Here is a 27,060-nt window from a genome sequence, read left to right on the forward strand (position 1 = left end):
AGGCCCCAAAGAGATCTGTGAATTGAGGGTAAAAGGACGAGGTGGAAATTGCGGGGGAGGATTTAAGCAGAAACCAGTTTGCACCCCCAACTCGGGCGCTGAAATGCCCTCCCACACCCCCCAGTGTGTTACTTGCTAAACGCCCTGCGCACTTCAAAACAGTGGAAATGGCAAGCGTGAATGAGCCTGCAGATCTTTTCAGAGAATCAGTGAGGACACTAATGCTTTAGCCACCCCCACCCCCACCCCCATTTGAGGGTTATTTGGCAATACAGCACTTGGCTTTCAGACGTGACCTCGTAGCCTGAACATCAAACAGGAAAACTTGCTTTGCCTCTTCCCCCACCTCTTTGTGGGGTGGTTGTATTTCTCCAACCCCTCCCCGCCAGCTCCCTGGGGGTTCTGAACCCCAACTCCACCTTCCAGACCCAGTAGGGAAACAAGCTCCCCCGCGCTTCTTACGCGGGCAGCAGGAGCGGCCCGGCCGCAGCGAGCCCGCCGCCGAGGGTGCAGGCGCCCGGGCCGGAGCGCGGAAGGACTGGCGGCTGCAGGGCCCCGCGCGCCACCGTGCGAGCTGCTGGGTCACAGCCCAGGCCGCGCCGCCCGCTCGGCGAGGAAGTGACGACTGCGCCGGCCCGAGAGCAACAAAGTTTGAGTCCGCGGGCCGTGCTCGCCTCGCCCGGGCCGCCTCGGATCGCCCCCTCCCCCGGGACCCGACGCGCAGGTGAGCGGCGCGCCCGGCGCCAGGTGTCTGCTCGGCGCGGACGCGGGGCTCCTGCACCCCCGGCCGGGGCTGGGCTGCGCGGGCAGGGTGGTGGCTGGCCGGGGTGGCGGGCCGCGCTGGGTTTGCTGCGGGGGCGCTGCAGGGAGGGAGCTCGGCCGCCCCCTGGGGGCGCGGGGTAGCGCCCCAGTTGTTGTTGTTCGCGGGGACTTGGAAGAGCCGCGGCTGCAGACGGGCCCCTCCAGGGGCGGTTTGCGCTGGGTTGGGGGGTGCAGGGAAAGAGTCCCCCGGGGCCTGTTTCTGGGGGTAGCCCTCTGCGGGCCTCACCGACCCCCCTCCTCCCCATTTCCTCGCTTAGCACGGTTTCCAGGGAAGCGCGCTCTTCCTGTGCGCTGCCGGCTGCGCGGTTGCAGGAAGGAAGTTAAAGAACACCCCCACCCCGCCCCCCATCTCCCCCTCTTTGCTGAGCTCCCTAAAGCCATACAGCAGACCCGCGCTCAAATTGGGGCGAACAAACTTACGTGCATTTCTCCAAAGCAAAACGGACTTGTTCCCAAACCCCCTCTAAACAAATGCCTCCCAACTCCTCCGCCCTTTTCTCTTCCCACACCACCTCCCGAACGAACCTGACAGTAGTCACCGAGGCCTAACACTTTGCAGTGTAGCCATAAAAACTGTCAGCACACCCACGTACATATGTGAGTGTTTTCTATATAAAACTCCAAAACCCGCTTTCCGTGGACTCTGTGGCACCACGTTCTTTTTTGTTTTCTTCAAGTGCCAGGACTGCAGGAATGTGCTGGGGGGGGGGGGGGCTTGAAGGTGGTTCTCCCTGTGCGAAGGCTGCAGGGATGTGGTGGTGGGGTGGCTTCGACTGTGGTTCCTGTCGGCCTCAGGAGCCTTGTGGCGCAGGGTTTTTAAAAGAACAGCTGAGAAGTTTATGACATGCCTGCAAAGTAACTCGGGGCTGGTGGGCCGGGCGGGTGGCGCCTGGACTTGAAGCCTGCAAGGGTGGCCGTGGCGGGGGACACGTTGTCCGTGTGTTGGAATGCATTTCCGTGCGGTGGGGACTCAGAGAGAGGATGTCTCGAGGTTGAATGGTGCAGTTCCTAGCAGCAGTTTCCTGCCCGCCTGTAATTACAGCGTGATTGCAGTCTGGCATTGTTGGCGTGGATGTTTATACATTGGCTATTGTGCAAGACCTCTGTGGCTGAGCACAGAACGCCAAAACACGGACTTGCAAATGTTCAGGACTGAGCAGAGGCCTAGCTGCAGTCTTAAAGTGACTTATTTATTTATTTATTTATTGACCTTTAACCTTAGCTAGGTGATGTATTTCTTTACCTTTTCCGCAGCCTTGGATGACTTGCCCAACTAATGGAAGTGGAGTGAATGCAGGCGAGCAGTTTCTATCCACTCCCACCTTGGGTAGCCTGAAAAACAAAACAAAACAAAAAAACAAAATGATGCCAGGAATCCTGCTCTTATTTGTGTCTGTAGAAAATGTGAGATGACGTCTGCAGGAAAAGAAGATGGGAGATAGCTATCAGCCTCCCTAACCGGAAACGCACTTTGAATGAGCAGAATTGCATGGTGACTGGATTGGGGCCTGGCTGCACAGAGGACAGACCAGACTTGTGTGTCAGAGCCAGAGGGCTAGACTTGGAGTTGCAGAAACCTAGTAGGTGGCTCCTGACTCCTTTATTATATTCTCCCGGGCAAAGGGAAAAGTACTGGGGCATTGAGACCGAGTGCCTGTGATGGGGACTGGGGTGGCTGTGACAGCGGCAGCAGGGAAGTGATTCATAGATATTTTCTCCAGAGGAGCCCCAGGTCTACTTTCTGCAGAAGACCAAGGCTCGGGTCCTCGCACCTACTGAGCTGCTGTACACGGAAGGGAACCGAGCCCAAAAGTGTGGAAAGAAGACAAACAGGTTCTGTAAGAGGGCCTGGGAGGTGACTAACTAGTAGAGATATATAAAACAGGGTCAGAGAACTTGCACTGTGGCCCAAGAAGGGGTAGTAACTAGAGCATTGGACTCTCAGCTTGAGGTCCTAAGTTCAGTCCCTAGCATCGTATGTGCCAGAATGATGCTCTAGTGCCCCTCCCTCATAAGTAAGTGAGGGGGCCGGGTGGTGGCGCACCTGGTTGAGCGCACATGTTACAATACGCAAGAACCAGGGTTCGAGTCCCGGTCCCCACCTGCAGGGGGAAAGTTTCACAAATGGTAAAGCAGTGTTGCAGGTGTCTCTTTGTCTCTCTTCCTCTTATCCCATCTTTCCCTCTCGATTTCTGGCTGTCTCTATCCAATAAATAAGTAAAGATAATGAAAAATAAATAAATAGAATAAATAAGTGAATAAAACTTTAATACACATACACAGAGCAGCTTAAGAGGTAGTTAGTTCAGTGGGGTAGAGTGCATGCCATGCTTGCATAAAGCCCTGGGCTCAGTCTCAGACATTCATTGCATACAAGGACAAAGTGATGCTCTGCTTTTTTTTCTCCTCACATTAAATGAATAAATAAGTTAGTAAATAAGTAAGTAGCATGTATAGGATACACGCATGGGCATTCTTTTCACATACCACCCTCACTCCCTCTTCCTGCCTGGGTAGAAGACTCCTGGTGCAGTGCTTAGCCTTGCTGAGGGTGCTGTGTGACTCAGTGGCACCACCCAGCTGCAACCTTTCTGCTCAGCGTAGCAAATAGTCCGCTGGAGCTGGAGCTGCCCCATGCCCGGTGTTTTCCCCAACCAAGTAACTAGATTCCACCTGGAAGGAAAAATGCTGTTTTGCAGCCCTGTGCCAACTGCATGTCACGGGCACGGTGACCATTTGTCAAAGCAAAACATGAGGCCCAGTTCCTGGCAGATAGCTATGTGTTTCCAGAGGCTCAAGGGCATGTGAAATCAGGACACTTCTGGAAAGTCTGGGACATAGGCACAGAGTTGCCTCAGGAAAGTGAGGTTGAGAGGGAAACACTGCTACAGTAGCAGTTGCCTTGGTTACACAGCCGCACAGCTCAAGGTGCAGTTGGGTTTAGTGAACTTGACTGTCAAGGACCTGGTTAGCTGTATTGCCTGACCAGAGTGGCTTTTATAAGGACCTGCTGGCACCCAGAAATGGTCTTGAAGGACAAGCAAGAGGTGGGTCCCCTTCTGACCCTAAAGAAAAGAAGAGTTTTGAATTTACAATATTTTTTGTTCATGGAGTCTTTTGTTCAAGCTGGCTACATTTGTACATAACTCTGGCCCTTCCCCTGACTTGCTCTGCTTTGCCTCTGCATTCACAGGGCTTGCCCAGCAAGCTGTGCACTGGGAGTCTGACATACTTAATCCTGACTTCCCCTCCCACCTTACATAAATGCTGATTTGTAGCTCCAAGTGGCTGCTGGGTTCACAGCCCCTGAGCAGCCCTGTCTGCTGCCTTGATATGCACAATTAGGGACAGTGTTGTAAAAGCTGTAAATCAAAGCCTGGCAGACTAAAAATCATCCTTGTGTGTATGTGTGTATATGTGTGGCTTTCAGGTGAAAAAGTACTAAAACTAGAAAAGAGAAAAAAGCCAACCCCAAGGTGCCACAGGAGGAAGATGAAGCCCCCCCCAAAGGAGAGTGATCTTAGTATGGACACCCTGATGCTGTCCAGGCCCATATTTATATTTCTGTTCCTCTGTCTCCTCCCATCTGCCTCATCCTCCAAACCACAGCCCGGTGTTTTGATATCACAGCTAAAGTCCAAAAATGGAGGCAGAGTACAGTCAGCCAAAGAGGGCATTCCAGGCTCTTAAGAAAGTGCCGCGTTCTTCCAGATGCCTGGCAGCTTATTCCCTCCTGCCAGCTTATTTCCTTCTTTGAAATCTTTTCTCTTCATTTCTTGTTCCACTGAAGCATCTTTGTGCTTTGTGAGACCCTTAAACCTAGTTTTCTTCATCTACATGACACCAGACAAATGCTTTACAACTTTCTGTCTCAAGGGCCACTTGAAATACACTCAGGACTTTGAATAAGCCTAGAATAAAAGCTCCTCTGTAATTTCACTTAAAATGTCCACTTGCAAGGGCCACCCTCCTGTTCAGCAACCTTCAGTGTCTCCTCACTGTCTATATCGTAAGGATTAAACTTCTTTTTTATGTTTTTTTTAATATTTATTTATTTATTTTTCCCCTTTTGTTGCCCTTGTTGTTTTTCATTGTTGCTGTAGTTATCATTGTTGTTACTTTTTATGGTTTTTTTCTTTTTTTTTAATCTCTTTATTGGGGAATTAATGTTTTACATTCGACAGTAAATACAATAGTTTGTATATGCATTACATGTCTCAGTTTTTCATATAACAATGCAACCCCCACTAGGTCCTCTGTCATCCTTCTTGGACCTGTATTCTCCCCCCACCCACATTTTTAATGTAAATTATTATTATTATTATTATATTTATTGACTTGTTGGATAGACATAGTCATAAATTGAGAGGGAAGGGGTGATAGAGAGGGAGAGGACCACCTGCAACCTGCAGCCCTACTTCACCACTTGTGAAGCTTCCCCTGTAGGCAGGGACCAGGCGCTTGAGCCTGGATCCTTGTGCACTGTAACGTGTGTGCTCAACGAGCTACCTGGCCCGGGATTGAACTTCTACATTGTAGCTGAGGCCTCTGCTGCTCTTCTGCCCTAACCTTCTGCTCTGATCCAGAAACCTCCTCTATGCCTGTCCAAATTGCTGGTGACAAGCATTTCTACCTCCTGTGTCCTGTCCCCACCCTCACCCCCCCCAACCCAAGATTTCGGACCTCGTCCAGTCCAGTTCATCTTAAGCTTCTCAAAAATTTCACTTGGGGTCATCAAGATAGCTGACCTGGGTGACGCACCTGCTTTGTTATGCACTGGACCTAGATTGGAGCCTGGTCCTGTACTGTGGTATTTTTCCCTCCTGCCTCTGTTTCTTTCTGTCTGAAAAAGTTGGTCCAGAGCAGTGAAGAATTTCCTCTCCAGAACTCCAGTAACATTCACTGGAGTCTTCAAGACTTGAAACTTGGTCCAAGGATTTTCAGATTCTCTGATTTGAGCCTTTCTTTAGCTTCTTAAATGTTCCTTGGATGGATCAATATGATCGCTTTTCAATGAAACTGTTTTGTATATCTTTGTATTTCTAGTCCTTGTACTATATTCTTATTAAGCCCTAGTAAATGTTTGGTGGCAATGGGTGTGATAATATTGATGATGCAGCAACTGACAGTGACTGTCAGAAGCATGTACACCGAAGCCAAGCACAAGCACTACGGGTGCCCTGAACTTTTATCCTGCCCTACTCCTGTCAGTTAGCCTCCCTTGGCCTGGCACTTTGCTCTTCTGTACCATTTCCAGCACCCAACTCCGGGTGCCAGACAGCATTTGCTTAACTTCAGTACAGGCACCTTATTGTTCTGATTTGGGCCTGGTTGACCTGTCCCACAATGTTTTATGCCTAAGCACTGGTTCTCAGGGGAGAGCATTCCTTAGCTGGGTTGGTCTGGCCTTCCAAGCTAACTAGACTGATGAAAGGAGGTAGGGCCAGTTCTCAGGCAAAACTCATTATGAGGTGGGCACAGAGATGCTTCCTAGTCCACTGCAAGCTGGTTTTGTCCAGACAGTTGTTGAACCCGTGAATCTAAGTTGAGTCTTGGGAGATCTGCGCTAAACCCGTGTTGGACCTGACTGGGATCCTGTTGTCTCCACCCCATTCTGTTTAAACTTGTTATGTAACTTAGATTCTTCCTTTTAAAACAATTTGCAAACCATAAAATACACACAATAAACTAACCTACTTAAAATTTTCATGTTATTCATAAATAAAATCTAGTGCATGTCCCCTCCCATTTTCTATTAGAGAAGGAAATACATGTAGTTCAAAGTTCAAAAAAGATCTATGAAGTGTAAAAATCTAAAAAGAATAGGGGTCAGGCAGTGACACAGCAGGTTAAGCGCACATGGCACAAAGCACAAGGACTGGTGTAAGGATCCCGGTGTGACCCCCCAGCTCCCAACCTGCAGCGGGGGGGGGGGGAGGGTCACTTCATAGGTGGTGAAGCAGGTCTGCAGGTGTCTATCTTTTTCTCCCCCTCTCTGTCTTCCCCATCTCTTTCCATTTCTCTCTGTCCTATCCAACAACAACTACATCATCATCAACAACAACAACAATAATAACCACAACAATGATAAAACAACAAGGGCAACAAAAGGGGAAAAAATAGCCTCCAGGAGCAGTGGATTCCTGGTGCAGGCACCGAGCCCAGCAATAACTCTGGAGGCAAAAAAAAAAAAAAAAATCTAAAAAGTAACTTCAGCATAGCTAATATATGCATATGAGTGCAATATAATGACAAAAACCAATATTATTTTAACCTTAGAGATGGAAGACCTTAAGAAATAAAATAGAGAACACAAAGTATACTGATAAATTTGATAACAAAACTTTGAAAAGTGAATTTCCTACCCTCTAACATCCCTCATTTTTTTCAGTCTGCCAGTGTTTCTGTCCTAAGCAGTGATGATCTGTTATAATTCTCTTAGTTTTGCTTCCAGGTTGATCAGAGGGGCTTTGACTGGACTTCTCTCTCTTGATTCGACAGAGAATGAGAAACACACATACAGAGAGAGAGAGAGCCCAGCACTGCTTCTCTGCACCCCCTTGCATAGTGCTGCCATGTGTTGGCCAGGGGCTCGAACCCGGGTCCTTGTTCATGGTAAAATATGTGCTCTACTGGTGCCCTATTTTTCTATTTTTCTTTCTTTTTTTTTTTTTAAAGATTTTATTTATTTATTTATGAGAAAGGTAGGGGAGAGAGAGAAAGAACCAGACATCACTCTGGTACATGTGCTGCCAGGGACCGAACTCAGGACCTCATGCTTGAGAGTCTAGTGCCTTAGCCACTGCGCCACCTCCGGGACCACTTTTCTATTTTTCAGCTGTGCTTCCAGATGTAGTATCTGCAGATAAAAGACAATAGGAATACATAAATAAATACAAAACTGGAAACTATGACTTTGTGCATCTAGCTAAAGTAAGAAGTATCTTTGCATTGTATGAAAACAGGAAAATAACCTGGAGTTGTGTATTGCATCTAAATAAAAGACTCTGGGGCGGGTGGGAGAATACAGGTCCTGGAAAAGGTTGACAGAGGACCTTGTGGAGGTTGTATTGTTATGTGGAAAACTGATAAATATAATCCATGTACAAGCTGTTATATTCACTGTCAGATGTAAAACATTAATCCCCCAATAAAGGGGAAAAAAAGAAAACAGGAAAATACATTTTTATTTTTATTTATTTATTCATTTTTATTGCCACCAAGGTTATCGCTGGGGCTCAGTGCCTGCACTACAAATCCACTGCTCCTGGTGGCCTTTCCCCCCCCCCTAATTTTTACTAGATAGGACAGAGAGAAGTTGAGAGAGGATGGGAAGGTAGAAAGAGGGAGAGAAAGATAGATACCTGCTGACCTGCTTCACCGTTTGTAAAATGGACCCCCTGGAGGTGGGGAGTTGGGGTGTGGGGCTTGAACCCCTCCCCTTGAGCTTGATAATATTGAAGTGTGCTTAACCGGGTGCACCTAGCCCCCAAATAAATATTTTTTAAAGTGAATTATACATCACAACATTGTGTGCAATAGTCCAAGATTGGACTCAATCTAAATATCCTTCAGTGGGAAAGAGTGCACTAAATGATGTCATTTCCATATAGTGGAGAACAGTTCAGCCGTTGGGAAAATGAGGCAGTTCTCTGTGCGCTGACCGAGAGCACACGCCAAGGCGCAGTGAATGAAAAATGCAGATGCAGAATCGCGCAGACAGCGCGCAACATAATGGCCCCTGCGTCGTTATACTTTAAGAAAATTATTTTCCTTATTTCATATGAGATAGAAAAATTTACATGAGAGAGACAGAGAGGCCAGAGGACCACTCTTTTTTAAAAAAAATATTTATTATTTATTCCCTTTTGTTGCCCTTGTTGTTTTATTGTTGTAGTTATGATTGATGTCGTCGTTGTTGGATAGGACAGAGAGAAATGGAGAGAGGAGGGGAAGACAGAGAGGAGGAGAGAAAGACAGACACCTGCAGACCTGCTTCACCACCTGTGAAGCGACTCCCCTGCAGGTGGGGAGCCGGGGGCTCGAACCGGGATCCTTATGCCGGTCTTGCGCTTCGTACCAGGTGCACTTAACCTGCTGTACTACCGCCCAACTCCCAAAAAGTTCTATTTTTAAAAAGTTTTATTTTATTAATTAAGGGGGAAGGTGTGTGTGTGTGTGTGTGTGTGTGTGTGTGTGTGTGTGTGTGTGTATGAGAGAGAGAGAGTACACATTGGAGCTTTACTCTGGCACATGGTTGCCAGGAACTGAACTCAGGGTCTCATGTTTGAAGGTCCAATGCTGTCCCTACTGCAGCACTTCCCCACTCACATAGAACAATCCAGTACTCTCGTCTGTGCAGCTCAGGGGATCAAACCAGGAGCCTCGGGCATGCAAGTCCTGTACTCTGCCAGCTGAGCTATTACTGAGAATGGTGGAAGGGGAGAGGGAGAATGAATGAGGAGAGACCACAGCACTGCCCCACTGTCCGTGGAGCACCTCCACACACACACCCCACACCCCCCCCCCTGCTTTCCTTGGTGCTGGGACTCAAGTACAGTTCCTACTCTACCAGGTACATCCTGCAGGTGTCTCTCTTCCGCTTTCCATCTCTGCCTCTCTTCTCTCTCTCTTTCTCTCCAATTAATTACTTAGAAATAAAAGAATAAGAAAATAAAAAGAAGCTGTAAGAAAACCCCAACCAGGGTAGAAAGAAGCACTTTCAGAAGAGATGCCTTTTCAGTAGATGCCTTACCAGTTTGCCATCTCATCATAGTCCTAATTGACCTCAGTTGCTGTCAACCTCTTGAGTCTCTAAAATCTAACCAGCCTCAGTTGGCCACTAAGATTACATTTGGGGAGTCGGGCTGTAGCGCAGCGGGTTAAGCGCAGGTGGCGCAAAGCACAAGGACCGGCATAAGGATCCCGGTTCGAACCCCGGCTCCCCACCTGCAGGGGAGTCGCTTCACAGGCGGTGAAGCAGGTCTGCAGGTGTCTGTCTTTCTCTCTTCCTCTATGTCTTCCCCTCCTCTCTCCATTTCTCTCTGTCCTATCCAACAACGACAACAACAATAATAACCACAACAATAAAACAACAAGGGCAACAAAAGGGAATAAATAAATAAAATAAATATTAAAAAAATAAGATTACATTTGTGCTTGCTTCTTTTTCTTTTACTATTGCCTTTAAAATAATCTTTATTTATTGGATAAAGACAGCCAGGAATTAAGAGGGTAGTGGAAGATAGAGAGGGAGAGACAGAGAGACACCTGCAGCCCTGCTTCAACACTCGTGAAGCTTTCCCCCCTGCAGGTGGGGGCCAGGGGCTTGAACTCAGGTCCTTGCTCACTGTAACATGTGCGCTCAACCAGGTGTGCCACCACTAGGCCCTTGTTTGTGTTTTTTTAAAAAATATTTATTTATGTATTCCCTTTTGTTGTCCTTGTTTTGTTGCTGTAGTTATTATTGATGTTGTCATTGTTGGATAGGACAGAGAGAAATGGAGAGAGGAGGGGAAGACAGAGAGGGGGAGAGAAAGATAGACACCTGCAGACCTGCTTCACCACCTGTGAAGCGACTCCCCTGCAGGTAGGGAGCCGGGGCTTGAACCGGGTCCTTGCACTTGCGTTAAGTGCTAAACAAGGGTTGGGAGACGGTGAAGAAACAGAGGAACCCTCCCTGTTTCTAAGATGCCTGATGATCTCATGGAGATGCTGGGGAAAGCCCAGAAGGACAGATGCAGCACTGCTTGGATGGCCAGTCCACACAGGCCCGGCCCGGCTGTCCTCATGAGCACCCGCACATCAGCTGCCATGCTCTGAGCATTGTGTGGAGCTCAGTGAGTGGCAGCATGGGGTCCCACTTGTTCCTTCCAGCCCCAACTCCCCAGCCCTCACCCCAGTAAGCTTGCCATCCAGCTTCTGGGATAGGTGAGACCTAGCGGGAAAAACTGACTCTGACTCTGGGTGGATCTGTCACCTGGGAGAAAGGAATCCAGTGAAGGTGCATTTTCTGAGCACCAAGTTCTAAAGTAAGGCCAGAAATACCAATACGGTCAAGAGGGGCCAGGTGGCAGTGCACAGTTGAGCACACATTACCATGGACAAGGCACTTACTTGGGCTCAAGGCCTGGGCCCCTTTGTGCAGGGGAAAACTTTATTTATTCCCTTCTGTTGCCTTTGTTGTTTTATTGTTGTAGTTACTGTTGTCGCTGTTGGTGTATAGGACAGAGAGAAATGGAGAGAGGAGGGGAAGACAGAGAAGGGGAGAGACAGTTAGACACCTGCAGACCTGCTTCACCGCTTGTGAAGCGACTCCCCTGCAGGTGGGGAGCCGGGGGCTCGTACTGGGATCCTTGTGCTTTGTGCCGCCTGCGCTTAACCTGCTGCGCTACAGCCTGACTCCCTGGGAAAACTTTTAAGAGCTGTGAAGTAGTGCTGCAGGTTTCTTTCTCCCTCTCTGTTTCCCTTTTCCCTCTGTCTATCAAAAACAAACAAACAACAACAACAAAAAACCAGTCAAGATTAATCAGGCAGGTGACGAGTGTGCTGACTCTTGGCATTTTCCTTTCAGACAGTTCCTCTAGTTCTGGAAGAAGTCGCAGTTTCTGAGATGGATGGAGCACATCACATGAAATATGTGGGTATGTGGCTGCTGCAGTCACTCAGCACATGGGGATGCTCAGCTCACCCTCAAGGCAGTAGGCAGAGGGCTCAGGGTTCTCAGCTCATGTTCATCACTGCATAGATGACACGCTAATAACAGGGAACTACTGCATGAGGTCTAGTAAGAAAATTCTGAGGACAGGTGTCCAGGGCCAAGGAGGTGCTTACCTGGCAGAGCTCACATGTCCTCTGCATGAGGTCCTGGTTTGAGCCCTGGCACCATGGTCAGTATAGGAATGAGGAGGGGGTGAGAACCATGGGTGGTGGACTGATGCTCTGGTGTCGCTCCTCTCTGTCTGTCGGTATCTTTCTCTCTCCTCTCCCTCTCCCTCTCCCTCTCCCTCTCCCTCTCCCTCTCCCTCTCCCTCTCCCTCTCCCTCTCCCTCTCCCTCTCTCCCCCTCCCCCTCCCTGCCACCATGGTTATCTAATCACAGGAGCTCAGTGCTTACACAGTGAACCCGCCACTACTAGCCAGTTTTCTTGTCGCCACCCTCCCTCCCTTCCTTTCATTTATTTGTTAGGACAGATAGAATGTGTGTGTGTGAGGGGGCGTGTTTAGGGAGAGAGAAAGAGATACTGCAGCACTGCTTCACTGCTTGCAAGTGGGGACTGGGGGCTTGACCCTGGGTTGTTGTGCATGATAACTTACTCACTTAACTGAGAGATAAGAAAAAGAGAATATGAAAAAGAAAAGATAAGGAGCCTAGGAAGTCACTTTACAGTAGGCCCTGAGCTCATCCCTCAGGACGTTCAAAAGGGGTGGCGGGGGGGGGGGGTGAGGGGTGCTGGTGTCCATGGAGTGGGGTTTATGCAGAGTTGGACACTGAGCCTACAATTCGACATGCACTTTATAGCTGACCCAGCCCCCTGGCCCTAATCTTTTCTTTTCTTTTTTCTTGAGAATGAGAATGAGGTAAAGGGGAAAAAACAAAGCAACACTTCACGATCCTCCTTGTTGCTTTCTGGAGGTGCTGGGAATTGATGCTCTAACCATGAGGTCTCCTGCCCTGCCCCTAGCCTCCAGTGGGTTTCAGACTACAGTAGCTATCACCTAGCATTGCAGGCCTGGGATGATGCTGGGAGAGAGAGGGTCATGTAGAGTAGGCACTTTGCTCTGTGTCCGCTCTGTCCCCTCCCCCAGCCTCTCTAGTGCAAGGATTTCCTGCGAGCATCTGTCCATTTCCTCTGTGGTCTATCACAGCATGTGCTCTGGGAGAACGTGGAAACCAGCGGTCTCTCCTCACCCCCACTGACACATCCACCAGGGAGGATAAAAGGCTCTGAGTTTCTGCTACCGTTTTTCAAGGAGTCTGTGTGAACCATGTAGTTGACTTTTAGGATTTGATCACCCTAGTTGTGGAGAGGGGAAAAAATGCCGTAGCTGTGACAACCCTGCCCAGTGAGACTATCAGAGTGCTCGCCCTCATGACCTGCATTCTTTTTCACAGGCTACATCTTTCCCTTCTCTCTCTCTCTGTCCTTCTTTCTTTTTTTCTTTTTTCTACTTTTTTTCTTTTTTTGCCTCCAGGGTTATTGCTGGGGCTTGGGGCCAGCACTATGAATCCACTGCTCCTGGTGGCCATTTTTTCCATTTTATTGGCTAGAACAGAGAGAAATTGAGAGGGGAAGGGGAGATAGAGAGGGAGAGAGAAAGAGAGAGACACCTGCAGACCTGCTTCATGGCTTGTGAAACATCTTCCCTGCAGGTGGGGAGTCAGGGGTCTGAACCTGGATCCTTGTGCAGGTAACTTGAGCTTAGTTAGTACTATGTGTGCTTAACCGCCACCCTCCACCTCTTCCCCAGCCCCTCTTTTCTGCAGGACAGACCAGAGCACTGCTCTTGCATTTTTGGTATTGCCAGGGATTGAATCCAGGCCCTTTATACACAAGGCATGTGCTCAACTTCTGAGCCACCTCCCAGTCTGCCACAGGCATCTGTTGAGCCTCTACTGCGTGCTAAATGCTGTACTAGATAAGGAGGACTAAACAACAAAACGACTAAACCTTCTCACTTCGAGGCAGATGTGCATAGGCACCAGCGCAGTCACAGGGGTCAGCATACAAGTGTCCAAGGGTCTGTGAGCGCACCAGAGGACTAGTCGCTGCTACCTGAGCCTAGAGGAAAGGTAAGGAAGGTCTGGGGAGGCCTCAGCACCCTGCAAAGGATCTGTGCTTGGTGACTGCTGTGGGAATTAATGAGTGAGAGAAACTTCCTGAATGAACTCATGGCTGTGCCCTGAGGAATAAGTAAGCGTCTACTGGATGACAAAGGGTATCAGGGCAGTTGAGGCACAGGGAACAGCTCCTGGAAGGCCTGGAGTGGATGCATATGGACGCACAATAGCTCTGTCTGCTCCTCTGGGGAGCTAGAAGCAGCAGGACGTGATGGAACTCTGGTGGGAGGCGCTGCCGAAAGGGGTGAACTGGGCCCAGGTCAGGGCCCTGGAAAATAATCCATAGGCCACCATGGGTGTCAGCAGGGCAGGCTTGTATCTTACCCCGAGGGCAAGGAGAGCCGCTGAGGACCGAGTGGGGAGCAGAGAGAGAAAGAACAGCAGGTCTTTCTTTGGGAGACACTTTGTTGTGATTGGCAGATTGACTGGACCCAGGGGAAGACCGGCAGCAGGAACTGGCTAGGGAGACACTGGTGTCTCTGGGGCAAGTGGGGGAGCAGGAGCCAGAGCAGACGGAAAGGGAGGCACTGGGTTAGGACGGCGTCAGGAGAGCGATGCTCACAGGCTTTGTGGACCAACCGGTGTTTAGAGGAAAGCGGGACTTGAGGAGTCCGCTCAGGTTTCTACGTGAAGCACATATGAGCAGACCTGAGGGGAGAGGTGATCTCAGATACATCGCTGTAGTGGTGGCCTCTGAGAGAGATGACTAGTACATAGCTGGAAAGTTGGGTCTAGGAAGCCGGCAGTGGCTCATGTGGTTGAGCACACAAGTTACTGTCTGCAAAGACCTGAGTTCAAGCCTCCAGTCCCCTCCTGCAGGGAGGAAACCTCATGAATGATAAAGTAGTGTTGCAGGTCTCTTTCTCTCTCTCTCTCTCTCTGTTTCTCTCTCCCTCCCTCCTCCCTTCTCCTCTCAGTTTCTCTCTATCCTATCAAATAAAAAGAAAGAAAAAAAGGGGGGGTGACCACTGGGAGAGATGGATTATTTTCCTGGCACTGAGCCCCAGTGATAACCCTGGTATCAAAAAGAAAGAGAGAGTGAGAGAGAGAGAGTGGAATAAAGACAGGTGTGGGGCAGAAGATCCCTAAGAGGTGACTAAAAAGGTGTTGCCCCTGTAATTATAGTGAGTTCTAACCAAATGACCCCAAATAAGCGTAAAGTGATCGCTTACTCATTTGGAGAGATAGCTTACCCAGTAGACGTGAGTCCTGCCGTGCGTGCAGCTCAGAGCTGAGCCCTGGCACCACAGGAGGAAGTGGGGAAAGCTCTGGTATCGTGGTAGCTCTCTGGCTCTGTTTCTCTATCTGGATGGTAAAATGGCCCAGCAATGAGATCTTGAGAGGCCCTGGCTCCCCAAAGGAAAGGAACAACCTAGTCTGTGGCCGGAGAAATAGCTCAGCTGGGCTTCATTCCCAGAGCTGCATGCGCCAGTCTGGTACTCTAGCTTCTCTCTGTGTGGAACTCTCTCTGTCTCAGATGAAATAAATAGAACAAATCTTTTTAAAAATCCTTTTTATTTCATTTGATAGAACAGAGAAATTGAGAGTTGGAAAGAGAGATAGAGAGGGAGAAGGAAAGAGAGACACCTATAACACTGCCCCATGTTCATAAAGCTTTCCCCCTGAAGGTGGGGGACTAGGGACTTGAACCCAGGTCCTTGGGCAGGGTAATGTGTGTGCTCATTCAGGTACACCGCCACCCAGCCCCCCCCAATCTTTAATAAAAAAGATCACCTACTGTGTGTGCAGCTTCAGTTTTGTCTGAAACAAGGTCCCAGCAAACACAATGACCTCCCTTTACCCCCCTCTGTTGATGGACAGTCTGGAGCTGATGCTTGAGAACCACTAGAACAGAGAAGGCAGTTGAAGCAGGTAGGGCAGGTGGACTTAGTGCCCACAGACAGGACACAGCAGGTCCGTCTCAGAGGGTGCTAGCGTCAGAGACTGAAAAGGAATGAAAGATAAGGAGGGAGGGAAACCCAGAGAGCATGGTGTCATATCAATAGAAGCTAAAGGAAGAGAAAGCTTTGACTTCATGGAAGCAGGGACCCTGGCTTTGTGTACCTAATGTAAAAACATGGCACATGGAAATTGCTCCGTAAGTGTTTACTGAACTAAGGTGGAGTCAATCAACTGTTCATTATTGGCAACATCAGAAAAGAGAAGTTGAAAAAGAACAGTTGCCTTAGGAATTAGGAGGCTATGGGCCTTTGCCATAGGGGCCTCTCACTGAACCAACCTGCCCGGGAAACAGGTGGTACAGGTATCACCTGCCATGGAGTTGAAGTGACATACGCAGGTCTAGAGCCAGATCTTCTGACTCCAAACCACCTTTCACTGCACTGGTGGAGAAATAGGGAAGAGTCTCAGGGGACAGTGATGCTTTTTTTTTTTTGACAGTGATGCTTTTAATTTCTGACAGTCATCCCCCAAATGGGCATCTTGTCAGAATCAGAGACAAGGTAGTTTGTCATTCTCAGTATTTATCATTATTATTATTATTATTATTTTATTACTGGGTGAGTGTTAAACCTCATGTGGTATGGGCATTTAGATTGGATTTTTTTTTTAAGCGTGTCAACTCTGGCTTGTGGTGCTGTTGGGGACTGAACTAGGGGTCTTTAAGCCTTAGGCAAGAAAGTCTGTTGCATAAACTACTGAGATATCTCCCTAGCCCTAGACCGGACTCTGCTACAGAGGGAAGGGTAGACTTGAGCACTGTCTCCGAGGTTCCAGAGGACCTGGCTGTGGTGGAAAATTAAGGAGGGAAGGGATAGACTGGAATGATACTGGCGAACATCCGAGAAGGCTGGAGAACGATGCCCAGAAGTTAGCCAGGGCCTGTGGGACAGTGAGTGGCTGGAGCCAATACCAAGTGGACAGAGCTGCTGCCCTGTCGCCCCTGCCACTGGCAGGCCTGGGTGAATCCTGAACACACCCTGCTTGTGAGTGTCATGCAGCCCAGAGGCAGAGCCCACATGGGCATGTGCTGGACCACTTAGGTTGCACCTTCATGTTTTCACTCTTGGGTATGTCCTGAAGAACAGGGTTTTGGAGACTACACCTGCCCCACCCCCACCCCCCACCCCAGGGGTAAATGAAAGGCTTTCTCTTCCCTGGACTCACAGCGTCTGTATCCTGGGGATGGGTACATGTGCCAGTTTCCCTCATTGTTGTGGTTATTATTGTTGTTGTTGTATAGGACAGAGAGAAATAGAGAGAGGAGGGGAGAGAAAGACAGACACCTGCAGACCTGTTTCACCAACTGTGAAGTGACTCCCCTGCAGGTGGGGAGCCGGGGGCTTGAACTGGGATCCTTATGCCAGTCCTTGCGCTTTGTGCCACCTGCACTTAACCCACAGCACTACCGTCTGACCCCCTTTTTTTTAGCTTTTGAAAGAAATATTTTGGTCATTAGTTGACTGATGGTATACACACAGCACTACTTCACTGCTCGGCAGGGACTGGGGGCTTGAACCTGGGTCCTTACACCTTGTAACATGTGGGCTTTACCAGATGCAGCGCCATCCAGCCTCTGTGATACTTGTTTAATTGAAGCGCAGTAGGGGAAGGAAAGCAGATAGACCAGGGCACCACTCCATCATCATCGCCATCATCATTATTGTTATTACTTTTAAAAGACAGGTAAGGAGGAGAGAGAGACAGAGAAAGAGAGAGACCAAGAACGCTGGGCTGGGCTTGAAGTCAAGGTGAGATCCAGACATCACATAGATGAGGCTTTCTTCTTTCAGACACAGACAGAGAAAACAGAGAGAGAGAGAGAGAGTGAAAGAGACCACAGCACCTAAACTTCCTTTAATCCAGTGGAAGTGGGGCTCGAACCTGGATTGTGCACATGGCAAAGCAACGCACTAGTTAGGTGGGCTGTTTCACATTCCATCATTTTACATGATACCTAGAAATAATGACTTGGGCTGCAGACATGCAAAAAAGCATGTGCTGTACTGCTGAGCCTACTCTCTGATCCCTTGAGAACTTCTTCTAAGGAGGAAAAAATCCTTAAGAGGGAAAGAGCTGCATGTACAAAGTTATTTTTAGCAACATTGTTTAAAATAGCAGAAAACTGTAAACAGCCTAAGTGTTCCACATGGTTATATAATCAGTGGTACCTAGACTCAGCAGAATATTGCAAGACTGTTAAATTGTATTAGGGGGAACTGTTGATAGTTTCTGATGCAAAAGTGGTGTCTGTCTGAGCATGGACAACTGTATGTACACTTGCTGAGTGTATGCAAGCTCTGGTCTTAGTGAAAGTTGGTACAAGGCATAAACTGGATCTAAGTGAAGCAGTTACGAATGGAGTATTTGTGTGTTTGAAATTGCCTTAGTGACACAAATACATACACACATGTTTTTTTTTTTATCCCTTTACAACCTTAACATATCAAAGACTTTGGAGCTGGGTGGGAAGGAGGGGGGGTGGGGGGGGCGGGCGGGAGGGGGGCCTCCAAGGATGGAGCTGCTGACTCTTATCAGCTATCTGCACTGCAGGGGCTGGAGCATTCAGATTGCCCAACAGTCTGTTAGTACCAGGCAGGCTTGCTAGACCAACTGCAAGGCTCCCAGCAGGAACTCTGCCCAGTGCAGGCAAGCCCAAGTGGCCTCAGAGCCCCAGACCTGGGTTTCCAGGGAGCCCACCCAGTGAGACTGTGTGGCCCTGCAGAGGCTCAGCTCTGAGCCACCCACTCACCACCAGGCTTCCTGGCCCTGCAGGCCCCAGCCACAGCAGGAGGCAGCTGATAGTCTCTTTTGCAGTTCCATCAGGCTGCAGGGAGAGAGCATGCTTTGCAAACTGACCTCCTGCAGCTCTGCCCCACCCAGGCGGAGCCTGGTGCTAGTGTCATCATGGGTACTTGTGCAGTGTGGCACTTTTTATTCTAGTATTTAGACTGAGAATTGCCCTTTGGTGTCAGACCTGTGAGCCACTCCTCCCTCCCCCCTCCCCTCATTTATCCCCCTTAACTGTGATGAATTAGTGGACAGGACCCTCTGACCCCCTCATCTTGCCACGAGCTCTGCTGGGACTGGAAGCTGCAGACCCTCTTCTGGCCAGCTCTCCTCACTGGCATCTCAGAGCCCTGGTTTTCCTGGAGAGAGGCCTAGTCACTGCACCCCTTTGTGTCTGCCTCCCTGAATGTGCATTGCCTTTTCCTCTTAGTGGAGAACTTTCTTGACGTGTGAAGTGCTTGGAGGGTCCACGACCATCCAAATTCAGTGAGGTTCTGAACAGGAAATGATGACTCCTAGGGTTGTTTGGAGTCCCCAGGTGGGTAGGAGCTGGAGAGGTCTGGGCGGACCTCATGCAGGCAGGTTGGAACTTGTAATAGAAGCCACTGCTCAAACGTGTGGCGAGATGTCCAGGCCTAGCCCGAGGGGTGGGGGTGGGGGGGACGGAGGTGGGGGGAGGCATTTGTTGTCACAAACATGCATCTTCGGAAAGCGGAATTCCAGAACAGTCAAAGGTTTGGAGCTGACTGTTTCGAGACCAGACCGAAATAGGGTCTCATGGTTGGAGACTTGCCTGGGGCAGAGAAAAGTTGGAAAGCATGTGGGCTGGGAGCCCTGCTAGATGCACAGGGCAGTTTCAGGTCTTCAGGACACACATTCCAGAGTGATTTTTGGAGCCAGGCATGGGGAATATCTCTGTAGTTCCCTAGAACTTACAATCCACTCCTAGATGCAGAGGTTCCATCCCCACCCCGACGGGGACCTTGCATCTCCTCAACAGGATCACTGCTGGAGATGTGCGAACTGACAGAATCCGAGTAGAAAGCCATCTTCCTCAGCCCAGGGCCCAGCAGTCACTAACTGCTTATCTCGGTTCCCCAATTTAGAGACCACGGGCCTGCCCCTGGGTTGTCAGCGACTTGATTTCTTGAAGCTTGAAACACATTTCCATAGAAACAATGCTGCAAATGGTGGCTGGGTTCCTGAGCTGGCCCACAAAGAGGCCTGGTATCACCTCTGAAGTTGCTGAAATAAAATATTAGTAAAATTGAGAGCATAGCTTGCAGCTGCAAGGGTCAGCCCCCCCAGGAGACTGGAGGTGAAATGGTGTGGGCATAGTTGTCTGTTTCTTTGGGGAGAGGTGTCTTACAGAGAAGGGAAACTCGGGCCGAGTGGTGACGCACCAGGTTGAGCGCACATGTTACAGTGCGCGAGGACCCAGGTTCAAGCCCTTGGTCCCCACCTGCAGGGGGAAAGCTTTGCGAGTGGTGAAGCAGTGCTGCAGGTGTCTGTCTGTCTGTCTCTCCCTTTCTATCATCCCTTTTCATTTTGATTCTGACTGCCTCTAGCAAATAAGTAAAGATAATTTTAAAAAGTAAGAAAAGTGTGTGTGAGAGAGAGAAGGGAAACTCTAGGGCCAGCCTTGCCCACATGGTCATCCCTTCTCAGTCCGCATTCCTTCTTCCTTATCCAGCCAGGGGTCTGGTGTCTCTTTGTCCCCTGGCACTTGGACTGGGGTATTTTTGTGATGAGGGAATCCTGTTCAATAGCTCTTTAGCATTACCATTATTTAAGCCGTCTTGATGAACAAAATGAACGTGGCATTGTAGCAGTCTATCTTGTCCAGAATCTTCTTCTGATTGCTGCTTGTGCACCAGTGGCGGTTTTAACAGCCTGTAAGTTCACCTCAACGTAATTCTCTGCGGATTTTGCAGTTAGCGTGGCCTCGCCAGTAGTTTTACCAGATCCAGGTTTTTTCCACGTGTCAATCAATCCTTTTCATATTTATTTATTTTTTTAAAAATTATTTATTTAGGATAGGTGGAAAGAAATTGAGAGGGGGAGGTAGAGAGGGAGAGACAGACACATCTGCGGCACTGTTCCACTGCTCATGAAGCTGCCCCCCTGCAGGTGGGGACCGAGGCCTTGAGCCGCCCCCCCCCCCCCGTCCTTGTTTACTGTACTGGGTGTGCTCCACCAGGAGCGTCACCTCCTGGCCCTCACGTTCCATTCTGTAGTTGTGCCGCACAATGATCTGAATAGAGTCCCGCTGGGGAGGGTCTATATTAGGTGTTATGAGCATTCGTCTGTTATTAAAAACTCCTTTCTAGTCGTACTTTCGATTATTTCATGGAATCTAGTCTCTTGACCATAATTACCTGGTCAAGCTCTTAAACTTTTTTAATTTACTGATTATTTATTTATATATATATATTTTTTAAAGATTTTATTTATTTATGAGAAAGATAGGAGGAGAGAGAAAGAACCAGACATCACTCTGGCACATGTGCGCCGGGGATCGAACTCGGGACCTCATGCTTGAGAGTCCAAAGCTTTACCACTGTGCCACCTCCCGGACCACTATTTTTATATTCTTTTAAAAAAATTATAAATTTGCTTTTATTAATGTCAAGGTAATAGTTTTCTAATGTATCAGCTTTCACAGGTAGATATTCTCTCTCTCTCTTTTTTCCCCCTTCTCTCTGCGGGTCCTGATAGAATTGGAGTTCAGAGCCCTCTGGTCATCTTCCCCTCACATATACCCTGGATACTTATTTTTAAAATTTTTTTATATTTATTTATTTATTCCCTTTTGTTGTCTTTGTTGTTTTATTGTTGTAGTTATTGTTGATGTCGTCGTTGTTGGATAGGACAGAGAGAAATGGAAAGAGGAGGGGAAGATGGGGGGAGAGACAGACAGACACCTGCAGACCTGCTTCACCGCCTGTGAAGTGACGCCCCTGCAGGTGGGGAGCTGGGGCTCAAACTGATTTATTTTATATGTGGTTCTGGGGATCAAACCCAGAGAGCCTCTTGCATGATGAGAGTGCTGAGTCATCTTCCTGGCCTGGTTTCCATTTTTGTTTTGTTTTGTTACTATTTAGAGAGAGTGAGAAAGAAGTGAAAGAACTGCTCCACCATCCATGAAGTCCAACTGTCTCTGCCTTTGGTGCTCTTCTGTGGTGCTGGGGGTCAAACCCAGAGCTTCCTGCGTGGCTGGTCTCTGCTCTACCTGCAAGGTGTACCTCCCCACGATGCCAAACCACATTTTGAGAAAGGTCTGAATAGTTGTAAGGAAATGTATGCCCAGCTGTTTCCTAAAGGGCCTCGCCACCGGCAGCTTTCTTGTTTAGTTTATTTACTTATTTTCACACTGACAGTGGCCATAATGGACCCTTAATGTGGTCCTAATTTGCATAGCTTATATTGTTGCTGAGTTGGTACATTTTTTCTCCTTAGTGACTTACTATTTGTGTTTCGCGTGTCAAACCATGCTCATCTCTAGGGACTGTGAAACCTCCCATCTCCATCTGTCTCCATTGAATCACTTTCCTGTTGGGAAACAGGAGTTCTGCCCTCCCTGCTTGCTCCATCCTTGGGTGGGGCTGCACCTGTGTCCTCCTGGTCTACCTCATCTCCACACCTACCTGGTTCCCCTGAGCCACTCTAGCTCAGCCAGAGGACAAGCTGGGTCTGCTGCTCTGCCTGGGGGTGGAGGGAGAGACATTGCAGGGTGAAGGGGTGGTAGATGCCAGCCAGGGACTTGTGTGGCTGGTTCTAGAGTAAAGTGACCTCCTTGGAGGGAGGTCCTAGGAGGAGTCACTGACTGTTAGGGCTAGAGAAGGCACTACATTTCATCCGGCCCTCCCTCAGCTGACTACATGTAAGCGTAGAGGGGAAAGTCCAATGGCAGCACAATGACCAGCAAGATAGCTCAGCTGCAGGGCTAAGCAGTGGCACATCTGGCAGAGCACACATGTTATAACGTGAAAACACTCAGGTTCAAGTCCCTGTTCCCTACCTGAAGGGAGGAAGCTTCTTAGTGAAGCAATGCTGCGGGTGTCTCTCTCTCCCTTTCTGTTTTCCATTTCCTTTCAATTTCTGTCTCTATACAAAATAAAAGGAAGGGGAGAAGGGTTGCTGGGAGCTATGGACTCATCATGCAGGCACCAAGCCCTGGCTATAACCCTGGTGGCAAAATAAATAAATAAATAAATAAATAAATAAATAAATAAATAAAGAGTGTTTTGTCATGCACACACCCCAGGTCTGAGTGCAGTCTCCACCACAGTGGAGGCAGCGTCAGTGTTCTGGTGTCTTTCCCCTTTCTCTCTGCCTTGCTGCCTTTGTCTCTTTATCTGAAAAAGTCAGCTTGAAGCAGTGAAACCACAGTGAGACAAAAAAGAAAAGAGAGTAGTACAAGGGAGATGAAAAGCCACAGTGACCTGTGGCCTAGGAAGGGCTAACATGTGGCCAGGGCTCCTTTTTGCTTGGTTCTGTTTTTCAAGACAAACTCGAAATCATGATTTTAATTACATCTACTGGGCCTTTTTTTTTTTTTTAAAGTAGGCAATTCAGTTCAGATAAAACATTATTTGGATTAAATAAAATACACATGGAGCCTGTGACCTCTCGCTGTTTGACTTATTTATTGGGAATGGACAGGCCCACAGAGCTCACAGAGAGCTGAGCAAGGCAGGCCAGGGTGTAGCTCGGTGGTCAAGTATATGCTTTCTTGGTGTGTATGAGGCTTTGGTTTGGTTCCTGACACCAAAGGAAAAAAGACAAAGAGAAGAAGAAAGACTCAGAGTGTCATATGGTATAATTCCATTTGAACAACCTTGAAAAAGCTGCTTACTTTTTTTCTTTTTTTTTTATGTATGTGGCCTTGGGCATACACAATTTCAGCTTTTGAGGACACTCATTCAGATAGAGATAGAGAGAGGAGACACCACAACACTGGAGTTTTCTCTGGTGCTATAGGGCCTCTCATTGGGTGTCAGGGCTCTAGAACATGGGCCACATGCATGTCCAGGCACTTGCCCTACAGGTGCTTCTCTCTCTGCAGCCCTGATTAACCACCACCACACCACCACCTTCTTTTCCTTCTCCTTCTCCTCTTTCTCTTTCCTCTTTTCCTCCTCTTCCGCCTCCTCCTCCTTTTTTAAATACCAGCACTGGTTTATGGTGGTGCGGGTGACTGAACCTGGGATTTTTGGTACCTGAAAGGTTTTTTTTTTAATATTTATTTATTTATTCCCTTTTGTTGCCCTTGTTTTTTATTGTTGTAGTTATCGTTGTTGTTGTTGTTGGATAGGACAGAGAAATGGAGAGAGGAGGGAAGACAGAGAGGGGGAGAGAAAGACAGACACCTGCAGACCTGCTTCACCGATTGTGAAGCGACTCCCCTGCAGGTGGGGAGCCGGGGGCTCGAACAGGGATCCTTCCACCAGTCTTTGTGCTTTGTGCCACCTGGGCTTAACCCGCTGCGCTATCGCCCAGCTCCCACTCTGAAAGTTTTTTTATATAAGCATTAGCTGTCTTCTCCGGCCCCCTGGTTAGTCTTTTTGAACCTCAGCTTTCTTATCTATAAAATAGAGATAGTGACTTCCTCTCAGGCTGTTGGATGGGTCCACTGGACTCACATGTCAGACATTCAGCACATTTAGCACATGCTTAAGATACATGTGGATAAGTCCTGTGTGGCGTCACCCCCAAAAATTAAAGAACCAAGGTTAGAACTTTGCTCTCTCTGGAGTCGTGTGGTAGCGCAGCGGGTTAAGTGCAGGTGGCGCAAAGCGCAGGGACCGGCATAAGGATCCCGGTTCGAGCCCCCGGCTCCCCACCTGCAGGGGAGTCGCTTCACAGGCGGTGAAGCAGGTCTGCAGGTGTCTATCTTTCTCTCCCCCTCTCTGTCTTCCCCTCCTCCTTCCATTTATCTCTGTCCTATCCAACAGCGATGACAACAATAATAATAACTACAACAATAAAACAAGGTCAACAAAAGGGGATAAATAAATAAATAAAAAGAACTTTCTTCTCCCAACAATGAGCATGTTCCACATCCAATCAGCCGGCTTTCCTGGAAGTTTCTTTCTTTCTTCCTTTTTTATTAAATATTTATTTATTCCCTTTTGTTGCCCTTGTTGTAGTTATTATTACTGTTGTTGTTGATGTCGTTGTTGTTGGATAGGACAGAGAGAAATGGAGAGAGGAGGGGAAGACAGAGAGGGGGAGAGAAAGATAGACACCTGCAGACCTGCTTCACCACCTGTGAAGCGACTCCCCTGCAGGTGGGGAGCCGGGGGCTCGAACTGGGATCCTTGTGCTTTGCGCCACCTGCGCTTAACCCACTGTGCTACCGCCCAACTCCCTCTTTCTTTCTTTTTAAAGAATATATTTTTAAATTTATTTATTCATTCCCTTTTGTTGCCTTTGTTGTTTGTTTTAATTGTTGTAGTTATTATTGTTGTTATTGATATCGTCGTTGTTGGATAGGACAGAGAGAAATGGAGAGAGGAGGGGAAGACAGAGAGGGGGAGAGACAGACACCTGCAGACCTGCTTCACTGGCTGTGAAGCGACTCCCCTGCAGGTGGGGAGCGGGGTCCTGGAACCGGGATCCTTATGCCAGTCTTTGCGCTTTGTGCCACGTGCACTTAACCGGCTGCGCTACCACCTGACCCCTAAACCATTATTTTATGTGTGCTCCAGAAAGAGGAAACGCTGCTAATAAACTGTGATATCTGTCAGTGGTCAGATGCATCTGATTTCAGAGATGTGAAAATGTGCAGCTTAGAGTAGAAGACAGAATACTAATAAAAGTGGTAATAGTGACATTTTAGTGCTTACCCAAAGTTTTCATATATCTTGGGGTTTTTTAAATAGGTATTATTTTATTTATTTATTTTGTTGCCATCAGGCTTATCACTGGGGCTCAGTGCCTGAATGACAAATCCACCACTCCCAGTGGCCTTTTTCTTTTATTTTTTTTTATTTAAGAAAGGATTAATTAAAAAAAACCATAGGGTAGGAGGGGTACAACTCCACACAATTCCCACTGCCCAATTTCCATATCCCACCCCCTCCCCTGATAGCTTTCCCATTCTCTATCTCTCTGGGAGCATGGACCCAGGGTCGTTGAGGGTTGCAGAAGGTAGAAGGTCTGGCTTCTGTAATTGCTTCCCCACTGAACATGGGTGTTGACTGGTCGGTCCATACTCCCAGTCTGCCTCTCTCTTTCCCTAGTAGGGTGTGTCTCTGGGGAAGCTGAGCTCCAGGATACATTGGTGGGGTCTTCAATCCAGGGAAGCCTGATCAGCATCCTGGTGGCATCTGGAACCTGGTAATTGAAAAGAGAGTTAACATACGAAGCCAAACAAATTGTTGAGCAATCATGGACCCAAAGCTTGGAACAGTGGAGAGGAAGTGTTAGGGAGGTACTCACTGCAAACTCTAGTGTACTTCTGCTTTCAGGTATATATTTTGCAGTAGTTTATGGATACGTGTGAACATAAGCTCTCTCTCACAGAAACTGGTGTATATCTAGGTTATGGGACATGGTTAGAAAGTGAACCACCTGAGATGAAATTAGAGTATACTATAAAAGGAAAGGTCTCACCCGAGTAATGAAGCTGAAGGGTTGTCATTCCACATGTGAAGTCTCTGGACACAGTCTGAGGTGAAGCATGTTGAGGTGGCAATCGTTGGCGTTGGTTAGGTTGTGATCGGCGGATGCAATATTATTTGGTATGGATTGGGAGACGCATATGGGAAAGTGGGCCCTATCCAAGGGTTCCAGGACTGGGGGAAGTAGGGGCTCTATAGTGGAGATGTGAGGTTCCTGCTGTCTTAGGGTTCAAAAAGACAATCGATAGTTAATGTTATCATCACATTATTTGGTAATTGGGTTAACTTTGAAAAGTCCTTTTGTTATGGTTTGCTGTACAGTATCCAGTATCTTGTATATAGCTGTGCTATTGGATGCTTCTAATCTACTTGGTCTAGGCTTTTGAGAGAGTCCGCATATCAAATACACAGCCTATATATTAAAAAGATTCAGTTTGTGTTTTGAAAAACTTTGAGACATACAATTGATTTTCCCCCTCTCATATTAACTACTGATTTATATGTCTACATTTTGCTAGGAGTGTACATAAACACCATTCCCACCACCAAAAGACTGTGACCCATCCCTCCCACCCACTCCCACCCCCCACTGTCCCAGGAAGCTGCATGTCTACCCCTCACCACAGGGTTTTTACTTTGGTGCCCTGGCCTTTTTCTTTTCTTTTTGCTTTCTTTGATATGACAGAAAGAAATTGAGATGGGAGGGGAAGATAGAGGAGAGAGAAAGAGAGACATCTGTAGAACTTGCTTCACTGCTTTTGAAGCCTCCCCCCACTGCCGATAGGGGAAGGGGACTCGAACCTTGGTCCTTGCCCTAGACAGTGTGTGCACTTAGTGAGGTGCACTACCACCCGGCCCCCTGTGAGTCTACTGATTCATCTGTTCATTTAGCAACAAGCAAGGCCAAGCCTCCACCATGTGCAGGTGGGGCGAGTAGGTACTAGTGAGACAAGGTGACTAAGTTCTGGGAAGCTGCCCATCAGGGACTCTGATCCCAGCAGGGAGACAGACGGGCAGGAAG

General features: G+C 48.3%; 1 protein-coding gene across 3 annotated transcripts in view; it reads left to right on the top strand.

Moving 5' to 3' along the window:
• Window positions 1-406: 406 nt before the first annotated feature.
• MIDEAS (mitotic deacetylase associated SANT domain protein) overlaps window positions 407-27,060 on the top strand; it is a 91,756-nt gene continuing 65,102 nt past the window's right edge. Inside the window, exon 1 of one of the 3 annotated variants that reach the window (XM_060175502.1) lies at window positions 407-724. The gene's annotated coding sequence lies outside the window, so the exon portion shown is untranslated. The remainder of the gene's footprint in view (window positions 725-27,060) is intronic. The other 2 variants (XM_060175500.1, XM_007521735.3) reach the window with 2 other exon arrangements.

This window comes from Erinaceus europaeus, chromosome 16, assembly GCF_950295315.1.
Source record: "Erinaceus europaeus chromosome 16, mEriEur2.1, whole genome shotgun sequence".
NCBI lineage: Eukaryota > Metazoa > Chordata > Mammalia > Eulipotyphla > Erinaceidae > Erinaceus > Erinaceus europaeus.